Source organism: Cariama cristata, unplaced genomic scaffold (assembly GCF_000690535.1).
Source record: "Cariama cristata isolate BGI_N322 unplaced genomic scaffold, ASM69053v1 scaffold4984, whole genome shotgun sequence".
Classification (NCBI taxonomy): Eukaryota; Metazoa; Chordata; class Aves; order Cariamiformes; family Cariamidae; genus Cariama; species Cariama cristata.
This window is the reverse complement of record NW_009613518.1, coordinates 262,805-278,855: the sequence shown is the minus strand read 5'-3', so window position 1 is coordinate 278,855 and position 16,051 is coordinate 262,805.

Sequence of the window (16,051 nt, the reverse complement as noted above, 5' to 3'; positions counted from 1 at the left end):
TATGAAACTACTTGGATTTTCAATCCTAGACCTTATTTTCCTCTTTACTTTCCAGTGGTTACTGCACATCACATATTATGCCACAGCACGTTATAAGCAGAGGCAGCATCTTTCTGCATCTAGCATAAACAAACTCATGCTTTGCAATAGGTGTTACCAAATCAAAAGTGAGAGTTCTTCACCACTCCAAACTATATTTGGGTTGATTTACCTCCTTTCACAAGCAAACAAGCTGAAGACAAGATTTAGGGACTTGCTCCAAGTATCTGTAGAGTCAGTAGCAGAGATCAAGCCCAGTCCTCTGCTGCAGCGTTGTACCCAGGGGCAGTGTAAACCTCTGGTGAAATCACCATGAGTGCAGATCTGCTTTGGGTTACAGCAGCGAAGGAAGAAACGGATGAGTAGTAGCAGTTTGCTGAGTGGAGGGACCTAGTATCAAAGTCCATGCTCACCACTTTACACTACCAGAATGTTTTAGTTAGCATATTGTACTTTGGGGGGCTTGTTCTTTTTTTAAATGCCTTTAACCACAAAGAAAGTTAAAATGTTATGAAAAGGAGACAGGGAGTACTCTAGATAAAACGATCACAAAATACAGTTCTGAATTAAAACTCTTGATAGGGAAGAACTTCTTTTGATGATAGTTGCTATCATTTGAGCCCTGCCAAAACATTTCAAATTCTCTGGTGGAAGCCACAGTCACATAATTCCTTGTGTCCAGGGCAGGTGATGGCAGCTCAGTGCTACCAACATTGCTCTGGATGCAGGCAAGCCTTTGTCTGGGAACATGACCGCATATGTTCCTCTCAAGTTATTTTCCATCTGCAAGAGGTGAAGCTTTTGCCTTTTATTATATCATAAAGTGGTAAGAATCCTTAATGAGATAAATGCAGTGTTTCTCAGAGGGCCGAACACTTTAATCTTCATGAGATGACTCTAATTGCATGGCAGTACTTTATTAGGGCTGAGTTTTGACATTGTGAATCAGGAAATGCCTAGCACCAGACTTCGGATGCTGTGGCTTTCCCGTTTGGATACTTTAACAAACATCAAGCTTGTTGTGGTTTTACTTTCATTTCTTTCCCCATGAATTGATCTACTGGTTACCGAGTAGTCTGGAAATTGAAGAGTGTTACCATTAAAGCCATTGCAAATGGCTCAGTTTCTGTAAACAAGCCCCTAAATAAAACAGGGCCATTTCGATTGTAGTTCTCAATTTCTTATCCTTCAATCAAACTGCAAAGTATTTTCCGGTTTTCAATCTGGATTCAAGGCACGGAGCCGAGGTAGAATACAGTTTTGGAAGAGGTCTGCAAGCATTATAGAAACAGCTGGAGGCGAAAACACTGGAAGTATAGGGAAACCATGTCAGAGCCTCCCTCTGCTCTTCCCACTGGGGCCCGTGTTAGGCCTAACGGTGCAGAGGAACTCCTCACATTCATGGCAGCACCAAGACCAGTTGGGACTATGTCTCTACAGCATGAATTAACACAGCCTAGGAGCAGCTCTGACTCCTCCGGGACCCAGGGTTGGCCTTGAGATTTGGAACAACTTTCCAAAGCTTCCCTTTCTTACTCCTCTCTCCCCTCAGCCCAGGATGGAACAGCGATGGCATCCATGCAACCTCTTCCTGGGCTGCTGGTTTAATTCAGCAGTACCAAAGTTAAAGCTGCAGAGAGGAGAGGATACAAGACCTTCTGAACTGCAAAGCTGCACAATAAAAAGGAACCATCAAACTGCACATAAGCCAGAACTCAGGCTTTCTACATCTAACTAAGGAGAGGAAAATCAAGTAAGTGACTGAGGTCTAAAGTTAGAGAGGCTGCTACCTTGACCTGCAACAGAGCGTTCTCTTCTATTTTTTCTTTGTCCTCCATTTAAAACTAGCACAAGAAGCCAGGAGTAAAATTATTAAGGGATTACTTCTGAGTTTCAGACTTCAGAGGATTTTTTCTTAATAAATACCATGGGTGATGGGACAGAACAACGGGAAGAGATTCTAACAATTAATAAATTGTTAGCAAGCACGCACTATTTTCAGATCCCTGCTGATACCACTCTGAATGCTTGTGCACAAATGCAGTGTTTTGTCAAATAAGGTGCTATGTACTGCAGACTCAAGTTATTAAATAAAAATAGCAAAGACAATTTCAGCTCTATCCACAGCACTGGGAGTTGGGGAGGGGAGGAAAGTGGAGGTGGAAAGGAATATTTGTGGAGTGGAAAAATTCAGAATTATTTGGGGGTGAGAAAAGAGGAGGAAAGAACAGAAGACAGTGAATCCAGGCCTGCTCTGTATGCAGCTTTTGTGAGAGTCTGCCAGTCTATACAACGCTCTGTATGCTGTGTACCGCGTACCGTCAATATGATTCAACTGTGAGCACGCTTACTTTGAAACATTTGTACCATAAGCCTTTGCACGTATACCCTTTTAAGTCAGACAACCTAGTTAAAATAAACAACATAATTAGTAGGTCTGTGATAACCTCACTTAGACTTTAAAGAGACTAGAAAGCAGCTACACTGAGAGCTCAGCAAGCAGAACTATGAGGTACATAACTACCAGCTATGGATTCAGCCAGCAAAAATGACACAAACAAATGGCACAACTTCCTAGACAGGAAAAAAAAGTCTTAGACATTAGAGTTTATCTATGCTAGGATAGTCAGCAAAATTAATCTGGAATATTTTTTTGATGTTGATTGGCTACATGGCCTTAAAACACATAGGTGAACACTTACTTAGTATAAGAGTAGACCAACATTCAGCTTCCCTTAAAAAGGGAATAAAATGAAACAAGCTTAACTTCAGCCATTTGGTTCACCAACGAAAAGTCCACAAAAAGGTATAATACAGTTTAGCTATAACAGAGTTATACCCTGTCTGAAACCTCTGTAATGGAAGTAGGCAACCCAAAGAGATAAACCTAGATGTAGCCAAAAAACTCGTACAAGAAGAGAAATTCTCTCTCAAACAGATATCCATACATATGGGCCCTCCATGCTAACAGTTTAAGAGCAATTTCCTCTTTTCAAATGAATGTCTGTGACAAAATAACATATGCCGAATTATTACAAATTCCGAGCAAAGTGGGTTTGCCTACACTTGATATTCATAAATTCGATGAGGTAAATCTTTGTATCACACAATCTGTGTTTTCAGCAGAATCATCCTCAAGGCAGCCAAATATATCAATTTGTGGGGTTTAAAAAGTCTTCGTTTTAAATAACACATACACATTGCAAGGGATTTTAGCCATTATCAAAAGATTTCTCACCTATCTCGCGACACTAGTGCCCTGTTTGGGATATTACCTGAGAATTCAATATTTCTTTCAGCAGTGAGATAAGACCTTCTGTGTCCACGTCAATATGTAATTGTCTAAATCAATATGTAATTTCTCCAGAGATCTAGATATTTTAGCTAGCAACAGCAATGTGAACGCTGCTGTCACCCTACCAAGTCAGTGAGGACATCTCAAGTGGGAGCAAAAGAACCAGGCAAAGTCAGAGATTAGGAAACCTTGGTCTTGACTGTCCCTCTTACCATCCCATAGAATTTCCTAATTTCCTTAATAAAAAGCAGTAAAAACATCACCCTCTTGCCTGCTGAGGTTACATGTACACTTGTGCCCTCACACTTTCCTCCTGCTATGCATTTGGGATAAAGCTGCAGGTGCCTCAAGGTCCCATATGTAGACATACACTTGGTCTCTTCCTCTTCAGTCATCATCAGTCTTGGGTCCAAGGGCCTCAGACACAATGACTGAATTTCTGTGAGGCTGAAGTTAATGCGTTTAAGCATCTTATTTGCTGCAGGAGGAGACTGTGAGCCTGAACAACTGTCATGCCCCAGCACTACCTGCTTTTCAGCAACACCGATTCCCCTAAATGCGAAGGAACAGAAAGTAGTCCCTGCTTTCCCTTACCTCCCAGATGTCTTTGTAATGTAACTACCTCCACAGCATCACTCTGGTCAAGTAGCAGTGACTAAAAGGAAAGACAGGAGGTTCTGGAAAAGGGTTATGCGACAAAACCAATTGCAAGGCAAAGTGGCTTTAAACAGAGCATCACCCTACAACTTCATTTTTGCAATTCCTTTTCAGACTCTAGGCTCTGGTTACTCAAACAAATCATCTGGCCGCAGTAACAAAGCTGAACAAGCCCTCTTCCTTTAACTGATGCTTTTCTTCCTCTTCCCAAACAAAGCCCTTCAAGACAAGACGGCTGCCCAGTCACTCTACAGAGGCTTTCTGGGATGCTTCCCACAACGCGCTTTGTTCAAGGACTGCGTAACGTTACTCCGCCAGCTTTAAGGCGGCATGAACACAGCTGTCACTGGCTGAGTTAAATGAAACAGTGACTCATACTACATCCTTGATATTGAAAAAGGTGTGGGATGTATTTCATAGCTCTCAAAAAGCTATGATTTCACATTATGTTTAAATAAAGAAGGGCAATGACTTTAGAACATATAAAGCCTAGATGATAGATGATGTATCATGTATTAAAAATTTTTGGCAATATTTTACATGGTTCTGTCATCATCTGTCAGCATGAGGATCACAAGCAGAAAAGTTCTGATAAACTTTCAGAAGAAAAAGTATACATTACAGGAAAAGAAAGTAAGGAATCAGAAACACAAAAGCACTGCTCTATTTACTCCCCAGAAAGAAAAAACTTGACACATGCAGAGGCTCAGGCTGTATTTGTCTGCATCTCATACAGTCAAGTCATATTTGTACAAAGTACTACTGTTCTTGCACGGTGGCACTCTCACGTTTGCACTCTAAAATGAGAGCACTAGGTCCTAGCAATGGATAATTGTAGGCAAGTAATTTATGGGATTAGAGACACACTTAAATTCTGCTTCTCCTCGTTCCTCTCTTTCATTCTGCTACTTACTCCAGATGTGTATTTTGAAAGTATCTTCTACTTAGGCACCTACAAATAAAACTGATCTCAAAGCAAAAATAGTAGACACCAGAAGGACACTGTGCTGCTTATACAGTGCAGCCCATGGCTGGAAATACTTTGCTCTTGATGAGCCAACACACTTTTTGAAGTTACATCTGTCAATACACATGATTCCTTCCTGCAAGTATGAGATGCAAGAGAATGGGATGTAGAGGTTTTGAAGCCAGGACCTAGGCAAAAGCAAAATTCTGTTTATGGAAAACATTGACGCCAGAAACTTTTTCGTCCTTAATTCCTGCAGCAAATAAAAGTAAGGAAGACAAACCACACTTTCTAAGTGTAAGATGTACATACTTAGGGTACATAGTGACCACTTTTCCTGTTGAAAAGCAAGGCAGAAGACACAGTGGTCAGGTTGGCAGTAAAGGCAACCAGTGGAAAGCTTGATGAACACTTTCCTTTTCAGATGCTTCAATCTGCAATCTGGCTGAAAATCATCTTAATTTTTAACACCGTTCCTTTGTTGTTGTCGTTGATTCCAAACCAGCATTACTCATTTCAGATAAGATGCCAATGTAGAGGCAGGCTGAGGTAATCTGGGAAGTGTTAGCCTGGATACCCTGGAGGTGTTTGGAGGACTGGATTCAAATACTTCTCAGCATGATTTTGAACACCCGTAAGTCCCACTTCTTCCTAGTAGCCAGAGTGAGTCAACCAAAATAATTTTATTTTACTATGTGTAATTTGCACCCATCTTTCTAACTTGCATATTATCTCAGTGATTTGCTGTCATTCTGCTTCAATCCCCACCTCTCTGCTTTGTTGTTTGCTCAAGTACCAATGTAAGCTTTAAGTTCTCTAGAATGCTATAACGTACTGAGTAAACAATAAGCTTTCCCCAATATTTTCCCCATATTTCTTTTGTCTTCATCATGGCCCGTTAAATCTAATTATATCCACTGGAACATCCCCCCAGCTACTCTCCATCTGTCAGAACAACTAATAGTACATTTTAGAGAAATGTGCTCAAAAGTCTGCTCATAATTCAGGTGCCACACACTCAAAGATACAGCTACAGATTTACTACTTCCTCTGACACTCATACCAGCTCACAAAAAGGGTCATGGAGAATAAGACATAGCAGATTTGCAATCCAAATTGCCTGATTGCTTGCCTGATCCTTTGCATAGTATGGGAATTGTGTGAGGAGCTAGAATCAACAGCTATCATACATTTTAAACAACAATCGTGCTTTCCCTAGAATCTCATCCTTGGCAAGATATAGCACAACAATGCCAGACTTCAAGAGATCCTAAGCTCTGGACTTGGATTGCTTTCCAGATTCACATCTTGTGCCCCTTGGTCCTTGGAAAAAGTCTAGGTATCCAAAATTCTAGGCTAAGCATAAAGCAAAAAGAAGAATAAGAAAGTATCTACTTTCCACTACTAGACAGGGTTAAGACTAGGGTGGTGGGGTGGGCTGTTTGATTTTGGGGTTGTGGGGGTTTTTTGGTTTGTTTTTTTTGGGGTGGTGTTTTTTGTTTTGTTTTGGGTTTTTTTGTTGTTTGTTTGGTTTTGGTTTTTAGAGTAATAGAATAATTTAGGTTGGAATAAACCTTTGGAGGTGATCTGGTCCAAACTCACTGCACAGTCTGAGCCAATTTCAAAGTGACATTGGGTTGCACAGAGCCGTATTAATTCAAAACGGGAAACACCAAATGAGGGAAGGAAGAGTTGGTATTCTGGTGCTGAGGTTATTTCTCCATGTTTTAAAAACTCTTTATTTAGATATCAGAGCAAGAGCTTCTCTTGCCTTTCAGCTTACTCTTTATCTCAGGAAGAAAGATACTGCTGACTACACAGCGGAGATCCAGCCAATTAAAGAGTGTAAAATCATATGAAACCTGTCTTTCTGCCTTACAGCTTCCACATTCCATGCTGAAGGGAGTTTGGAGACAAACTGGCATTGCAAAACAAATTTGGCCAAAAAAACATGGAAGCGGTGTGCAAAGAAGCTGCTTCATAGTCCCAAGCTTTTTCTGTTCCCCTTTCCCTCCCTGAAACCTATGAAGTTTTAAACACAATTCTAGTACGATCCTCTCCTTGACACACAACCTATTAGCAGTGTAGTGACTCCCTGCTCCTAGCAGCATACTCACAGTCCTTGGAGTTATCTGTATCTTAGGCTATGCTGCAATACAAATGAAAGTGATCTGAAGCTCAAGGAAGAAGTTTGTTGAAGTCATGTTTGTAGCACTCTCTGCTGTGGATTCACAGTATGTACACACCCTAAGCTAACCAAGATATGAGCAAAGTGACTTCAGTAACTGTAAAACACGTCTCCATTTAATGCTGCACCATACCATCCTCAGGATCATGTTAACAAGGCCTTCGGCCTGAGGTGGGTGTCATGTGTTCTGTATAAAATTGTGTTTCTTCTCCCTTATGACTTTCTCTTAGAACACTAGGTAGATGGAAGCAACCTCTTTGATGAGGAGACGGGTGCAGCTTGCTTAGGAGTCGTCCTTCTGTGCCTGACAATGTGGTTGTGTTAGAAGCTTCCACCTCACTTTCCAGTTAGGAACATGCAAGGTGCAAAAGTCCCTAGGAAAATTTCATGTCCTGTTCCTTTTTATAAAGATGAACAGAAAGAAGAAAGCAGTTAGGAGGAAGGTAATGAACAGACCCTGCAAATATGTTAATTGCTGCTCCCACAAGATCAGCTCGCTGACTGCAGAGAGAGTTGTCAGCACAAATTTATGATCATAGCCAAGATGCCAACACAGTGACCAATTCATACCATGCCAGCAAAAATTACATCTTAGTTTTATCCTGTACAAACTGGCTAATGCATGTTCTCAAAGTATGGTGGCTAAAGACTCATCCATCTGTGCTTCACTGAAGTCCCTACATTAATTTATCTGTGCCTAATACCTGATGATAGGAGCGTAAAATAAACATCATGAAAAATCATTATTTCTGAAGGAAGGAAGGGGAAGGCACAGTTATTGACATATTCAGCTATAAGGAGAAACAATGAAGATGCTGACCTTAGGACGTATGAATTGATAGAGTCAAGTAAACATAGGAATCTACTTAGAAATAGCATATTTTGGTACGCCAAAGGGACGGATACCGTTCTCTCTATAGCTACAGATAAACCAGATGGGTATTACATTAGACTGAGCACTTCCTTGAAAGTTCAGTACCATTACAATGTGTTACTAGCTATAATAAACATAAGCCACGTGGCCACCTGATACTTAGCAAAGTAGTTTCACAGTGGTCTCATGCATGCCAATTCAGACCAAACGGTAGTCAAGCCCACTGATGAGTCATATAGCCTAAAAGCTTTAGAGTACTCCACTTCCCCATGAAGAGTTAAATGAAAGCTAAAGAGGAAACCACACTCTGTGCAAAGACAATAAATTTATCAGGTATGCCTTCGGTGTAAATCATCATCAATGTTTTTGCACCAGATTACAGCACCTGAGGAAGTTCTATGTGTAACTTCCTATAGCCTGCGAGCAAAAGAGGTGGCTTCAGCACCCCCTTCGCCTGCTGAGGTACACAAAGGATGGCTTCCCGCTGCCGATGGCTATAGTTATGCGGTGTGCCATGATGAATGTTGTGATGTGTATTCCCACATCTGCATCTCGCATGCTCAGCTCTACCGCACCTAACAAACAGTAGGAATATCTTGTTGTACCTTGAACAGACAACTGCTCAGTCGTGCAATCCTTTAGGCACCAAGGCTCAACCCAACATGCACTGACAATTTACCCCATTTACAGCAAAGGAAAAGCAAAGCATGGGAAAACGCGTGCAGAGCAGCCACACGTTCCCCACCCCACACACCGTCAGACGCAGTATATGCACTGCCACCAGGAAAGTATTACCTTACCCATCAGGTGAGTTGATCATAAAAGTCTGTCTGTCCACTGTGCTGTCCTCCTCTTTTTCATTCTAGGCCCTTTACTGTCATTCAACAAAAGAGTTAGGCTGATGGGATTTAGCCTGCAGGTGTATTCGGAAGGTAAAAACCGGCTGTTTTAATTCTGTTCTGGGCTCAGAAAGAAAGAGAGACCAGAAGAATAGCCAGCTGAAGGTATGCACAGTTAATTCCCCAGTATCTTTACTTTCTTAACTGGGAATGGAGAGTCCTGCTTGCATCCTGAATGTTTGAACTCAAAGAAGAATTGGTAAGTGTTTGAAAAAGCTGAATTGTGCTCTAGAGAAACAGGAATTTCCTCCTACCAATGCAGGACTAAACATGCAAGAAAATGTTAGATCTTACTGAAAATAAAAAATTCTCCAAAGCTCAAACGTGACCAAGAACTGCTGCAGAAAAAAATTAGAATTGCATTGTAAAGTACAAATCACTCTCTCTTTTTACTACCAACCATGATCTATTTTTTATTATTTTTTAAATATATTTTCAAACTTCATCCAGTTTCAGAAAGGCTGGAGTTTTAGAGGTTTTTTGCCATTAACTTCACTTTCAATATATTCAGTTATGGGAACAAGGAGGAAAGAACAAGAGAAACAGCAGATTGTAGAAGATTTATGCATAGTTTTGGAAGATGGAAGAGTTTCATTCTGATTCCTGCAAAATAACCAAGTAAAAATGCATTTTAAATGTCATTACAAACCAGACACACACTTTCTCTAATCATCTCTATAGTAGGAACTCTGAAAGCGCTCAGATTGGAGCTCTTGTTCATAACATTCCACATCAAGATTATAGTTAATGAAATCATCCAGACTAATTGTAAGATGCTGGATTTTCTAATTGTGAACAAATGTAATAGTGAGAAGTTGTTACAGCTATTTTTCATTGATAGGTCTCAAAGCACCATACATTCATTAATTATGGACTAACGCAATCTAATCTGCTTGAGAACATACCCTGAACAAAACCAGAATAGCTTGCATAAACTTCATCTCCAAGTGAATAACTTAATGTTTTATTTCAAAGACATTATCATAGCTTACAGACAGACTTTTTGTGATGTTACTAATTTTAGCAACCGCTCTAAGGGAAGAAGGCTTTAAACTGTTAATCAATTGAAATACACGATTTACACAGCAGCATTCACAGAACGTGACTCAGAATGCTTTCTGAAAAATACAAAGCAAATACTTAAGTGCTTGTATATCAAAAACAAAGAGGAAATTCTGGAAGACATCCACGAGGATAAATAAACATAGAAGACAGAAGGTCATTACATTATTTCCTGTTTAAGTTGGCCTGGCCACAGGGACAGTTTCAGTCCCAACAGAGGTCCTCATCCGTTGGGCTTCTCTGCATCACCAAATTTGTTAGCTTCACCAAAGCTCCCTACAGGCACCTGGCCCCATCTGGCATGTACAATAGAAAGTATGCTGCGAAATGCAAAGCAGGACGTTAAGCTTCCTGGTCCATTGAAAAACAAAATAAGTCACCCAACAATTCCTTTTTCACATTGCAACTAGAAAAGAGTTATCAGAGCAGAAGATCATTCCATATTTTTCCATGGGTACACAATGCAAGAGCCCTGGATGTGGGAAAACCACAGATTGCCTAGCAGGTCATCTTGGTTGCTTTAGTTGGTTGTGTAAGGTGATACAAATAGGAGCAGCGTAATATGATTTTGAAGAAAAATTTAAAAACCTACTTCTCTTTACTTGTCTTTAGAAGTCAAATACAAGCCTTGCCTGTACACCATATGGATCTAATTACATCTATCACTATAATATCCCTAGCATTAGAAGAAGATTAGAATACAAGGTTACAAAATTTTTATATGTGTACAGCTACAAGCAGGCTTGGGACTGTACCATTGATCAGTTAAAAAAGAAAAAAAGGGGCAAAAAGGAAAGCAGCTAAACAACCCATAGCTCTAACAAACACAGGCATGCTGATAGAAAGACCACATTTGTATAATACATGGGAGTGTGTACTCATGCTGCTCAGAATTTACTGAAATTCTGCTGAAACCTAGCACCAAACTGTATGTATATGCCCAGGCCACTGAAATGCAGAGGAAGATATGTTTGCTTAACCACATCCCGAGGACAGCCTTTTGCAAATCCTACTACTAAGAGGAGAGCAAGGGTTTATCCGCTCAAACCCTAAGGACCCTAAACTGCCGAATGATTCCTGGGAAAACCTGGTAGGAGATCCACAGCACACTCTGCAGCAGAGCCCAAAGAGGAATTTAAAGTAGAAGCACTGCGAAGAGCAAAATGAAAAATGACTCCATCAACTTGAGCGTAGTTTTCTAAGTGTCTCATAGCTAGTTATGAATTGCAAGTTCATACTTCTCCTGGCCCTGACAGAACAGAAATTAACTGCTAGCTTGTACCTGCTGCCATAACCCCAGGTACCCCAGGGTCGTAAGCAAAAAATGAAAGGACGGAAGGAAAGCAAAACCACAACAAATCATGCACCTGCTATATATATATATACTGAAAGGTAAAAAGTAGAAAAAGGCAGAGGTTGTTCCATGATGCAGAAAATTCAGGCTGAACTCCTCCGAAGTTATTACTGAACTGTGTTATGTGTATGTGTGTTGTTATACACACACACACTGCACTTTATTCTTTCAGGCTTTACAGGGGCTTACTGGGATGCAATTCAAACATTTTTAAGTGCATTACTCTAGACACAGTTCAGTGCAGCAGGAAATGAGAAGGCAGGAAACCATGATTAGGTTCAGAGTAGCTTCTCTCACTTGGTCCCATCAGACCTCCAGTATCATTTAGCAAGAACTCAAGTGCCACCTTTGTCAAGTTCTTTGCTTATATCAAGAGGAAGACATGATGCAAGGTTTGAGATGATGGCTAAGGGACAGCCCAATGCACTGATTTATTACCAAGTCAGTATTGCAGACAAAGAAGTTAGAGACATTGTAAAACATATGGTTTGCACAAATTCTGCACTCTTCTGTCAATGGAGTCAAATTCTTCAGCTTGTGAGAAAACCAGGTGAGAAGCCAAGGCAACAGTAGCACAACACTCACTAGCAGAGCCCAGAAGAACTGGGATGATAAATTGTGCACGCGAACTAAGGCTATTGAACGTATAGCACCTGAAACACCAATGCATTGTGGTCGGAGTAGGAATGATCTGTGACAGTTACTGGTTTCTCCTGACAAATGAGGCCCACTTCAATTTGGGGCTAGCACATTTCAGACAACTCTGTGCATCTTATTCGTAAGCATCGCTGGGCTAGTACAAGGCCTTACAGAGCACCTTTGCCCATTTCTCTCACCGCCTCAGACTACTGGGTAATATGTAATTAATTCCCCTCCAGACCTGTCTGAGTTTGATCACTGGTGTCAAGCCTAACTCCTTCAATCATCTGTCTTGATGTCATGATACATGATCAGCATCATGGAGTATGTTCTTGTCTGGGCAACAGCTCAAATTACCTACTTCTTCGAATTAGAAAACCCATACACGTTATTGTGGTTCATGTTCCTGACAAAGACCATCTGTAAACTCAGAGATGTCAAACTGACTACCCATCTCATTTTTCTTTCAGCATCACCAAGTCTACTCAATACTGTGTACTAAGTTTCATCTTTTGACAAATGTTTTTGTGGGATGGGGGGAAAAAGTATGCCCACAGTGGCATTCAGACTCCTAGATGCAAGAACATTTTAAGCTATGTTTTGGTAATGTCTATTCAGAAATGAGGCATCTAACACCGCAGTTCAGTGACTGTTTCTTTACTCTGCATCATTTTTACTGACAGTGAAATTCTACCACCTGCAACAGTAACTGTGAACATTTTTCTGAGACAAGGATAAAGAAGACGCGGAACACAACATGCATACACAGGTAGAGAAAAGAAAAGTTAAATTCTCCTGTTATGGACTCAGAGGTTTCAAGGCATAAAATCATTTAATGGACAATAAAACTGAGAAATTGTTGGTATGAGACAAACCCTCCTCTCCAAGGTCTCTTTATAGCAATTGTATTAAGATTCAAAGTACTTCCATGAATCAGAGGCATTAAAGATTGTTAATGCTTATTTTCCTAGCAGTATAAGAAATCCTTGAATGCTCCCCATGGCACTGCATCACGTCTACCAGACAACATCCCTGTGCAGGTGGTCTATAACGTTCCTAATGAAAGTATTTCTGCCTTCACACAGTATTTAAGGTTATGTGGGAACTACTGTTACCTACCTACCGAAGTTCTTACCAGCTTAATAAAGCTTTTAGCACACCCTGTCTGTAGGTAACCCTAGCTCTCATGCTCTGCTGCTCTATAAACGGCGGTATTTGTGTCTTTCTACTTGACTTAAACCATTCACAGTTATTTAGGCTTATTCATTTTGACTGCTAGTGACATGCAGAAGGAAAGCACAGCAGTATCAGTCACAAACTGTTGAGTTGGGAGTACAAATATTTGTGCATCATCACCAATTCACTATAATCAGCCCAAAATATTTACGTTGGCTGCAGCAACAAAAACTTAGTTTGCAACAAGTCAGTGTTATTTACAGCTTGACGTAAGGCAAAAATACCAGCCTCATCCATCTATCTCTGGTTTGACATCCTGGCTCCACACTTTACAAGCATCAGCCTCGCTCTACGAGAAGTCCACCCAGGGACAGGAGACAACGGCATGGGCAAGGTCTGCAAGTAGCAGCACTCCGGACTAGGACAAGAATTGATTTGCACCTGATTATTTTGGACCTGGACAAAGCTAGTATGAGGCCATCTGCATTTGACCACGCGAATCCAGTTCCCTAAATAAGCAGAGTCTAGTAGTCACCATTCTGAACAGTGAGCAAAACTGAAACAATCCAAAGTGTGTTTTTCTTGATTTTAGCAAATAGCAAAGAAAAAGACACGTTACAAATAAAACAGAAAGTGAGAGCGCAGTGTGTGAGGATCACATGTCTGCACCCAAGCCCCAAGGAAACACTGTGAAACTTTAATATTACGCACCCTCAAGATAGAAATTATTGTCTGGGGAACGGGAAGGTGTGGAAGAGCTGTTTTCTTTAGGTGTTAGCAGTTAAAATAATCAGTTGGCTGTTCTTAAAAATCTTAGGGTGAACCTGTTACTCCTCTCAGCAAACAATTTGCTCCCGTGAGAACTTCTGACATCAATGCTCACACTGGTGAGCAGATACACTTTTGCAGTGTCCAAACTTTGAGAGATTTTAAGCATGTAAAAAATTATAATCTAATCAAAAGAAAATACAAGGCATTTAGCCAAAATAATATTTGAGATGCTTATCTTTGAATAACTCTCTCCTGATGACCCAATGGGGAAAATTCTTAATTTTAAATAAGTCTTTTGAAAGGGGCGGGCGGGGGGAAGCCACGGAAGGAATAACAGCTTTCCATTTACTCTCATGGGCATTGGATCAGCATCGAGGTAGATAAAAGCAAGCAAACCATTAAAATAAAACAAGCCCCAAACACACACAAAAGCACCAATTATTACATTGTGTCACATGTGGACAAACACTCCTTAAATTTGAAACAAATAACAATGTTTGGGAAGGTAAAATATTCACCATTCTACCACAGTCCAACGAGGTCTACTTGTTCTGCTAATAATCATGTTGCTTTAGGTGCAGCTTGGCAGCTGCAGTCCAGAAAAGGTTTCCTAAGAGGTTTCCTAAGCAGAAAAATGAGGCCAAGAGACATAGGAGCTTGATTGAATCAAGTGCGGTAAAGAGCCAAAAAAGGACCCCTTTGTTCCACCCCAAAAAACCTCCACACACACACATCCTTTTTAAAAAATTCTGTACCAAATAGCAATAGCCCAATTTAAATTATTTCTCTAATAAAGTGTTTACTTTCTTCTTGATCAATCCAGAAGTTTATTTGCCTACATTGACCCAGTCATGCCAGCTGTCTACCAACCTCCATAAACAGCCCTCCTACTACCATCGGGTATGTTTGCATTTACCTCCTTCATGTATTGTTTGAAAGAAAACATTCCCCACAGCCTTTTTTCAAACTGAAATTTCTTAAAACAGCAGTATCTGACATTTTCAGACTCCCTGCTTTCCATATTGCCTCCATCAGATCACCACAGCAGGTAATTTCTTCTGGTCTTCCTTTCTGTGATTTCTCTTAGTATCAGAAAATAGCATTTAGATGTAAGACGGAATCTCCCAGTCTCTGCTAGGAAGAACATTAGCTGCCAGCAGGAGCCTCTGCTCTTTCTGGGAAAGGGAACTTCTCTCCTACTTCTCTTTCAACTTGTGCATCTTCCTCAAGTTCTCTCAACCCTTTGCTCTCTCATCAGGTTTCTCAAGATTTTCTCTGAAGAAGGGAAGGAAAATAAAACCCAAACAATCCTTCCAATCTCTGCTTGCCCTCTGCTTCCCTCACAAGCAATTCTGGCCTTTGCTCTTCCTATCTGAAGAGGTCATCCAATAAAGCTGTAGCCCAGCCTCTTACCTGCAAAGTGGTAGTAGGGCTAAGCACAGTACTGCTCAGAGGGCCAGCTCATCTTGAAACAAAAAGTCATTGTAATTGTAATCTCCCATTGATACTGTAATTACCTTTTAAACTCCTGTTAAAAAAAAACAAACCACTGCAGAGCTGGGCTGATTTGATGCTGAAGTGTCTATAGCTAAAGGAAACCGAAGTATCTCATGAACATTGTATGGAGTTTCTACAGCACAGATATTTCAAATATGTGTTAAGTTGATGTTGATAAAAACGCTAGCACAGAGATTTCAGGCAGAGTGTAAAGAGATGCTGGAAAAGCTTCCGTGCCTTGAACGTGAGCATAGCATACCAGGAAAAACAATGTTTCTAGTCTTCAGTAAGCAATCTCATAGTGCATACCTATTACATATCCAACTGAAATTAAAGAATAAAACTGGGACAGGTTGGTAGAATTACCTTTTTTTATACATATATATAAAATGCATAAGTAAGTAAATATATATATTTTATATCACTTCATCAACCTATTCAAGTGCAAGTATTTCACCCCTAGAAATAATGTTTATAGATGTTTTAACATGATAAGCAAACAGTTAAAGTAGGGCCCAAAGAGTTCAGAGCCTGGTACTATAATGCTGTGTATTTTGAGAAGTTAGGGTAGCATGGTGAGAAAACACTGGAGGAGGGCAGTATCTTGTGCCTATGATCTCCGCTTGATTTGGC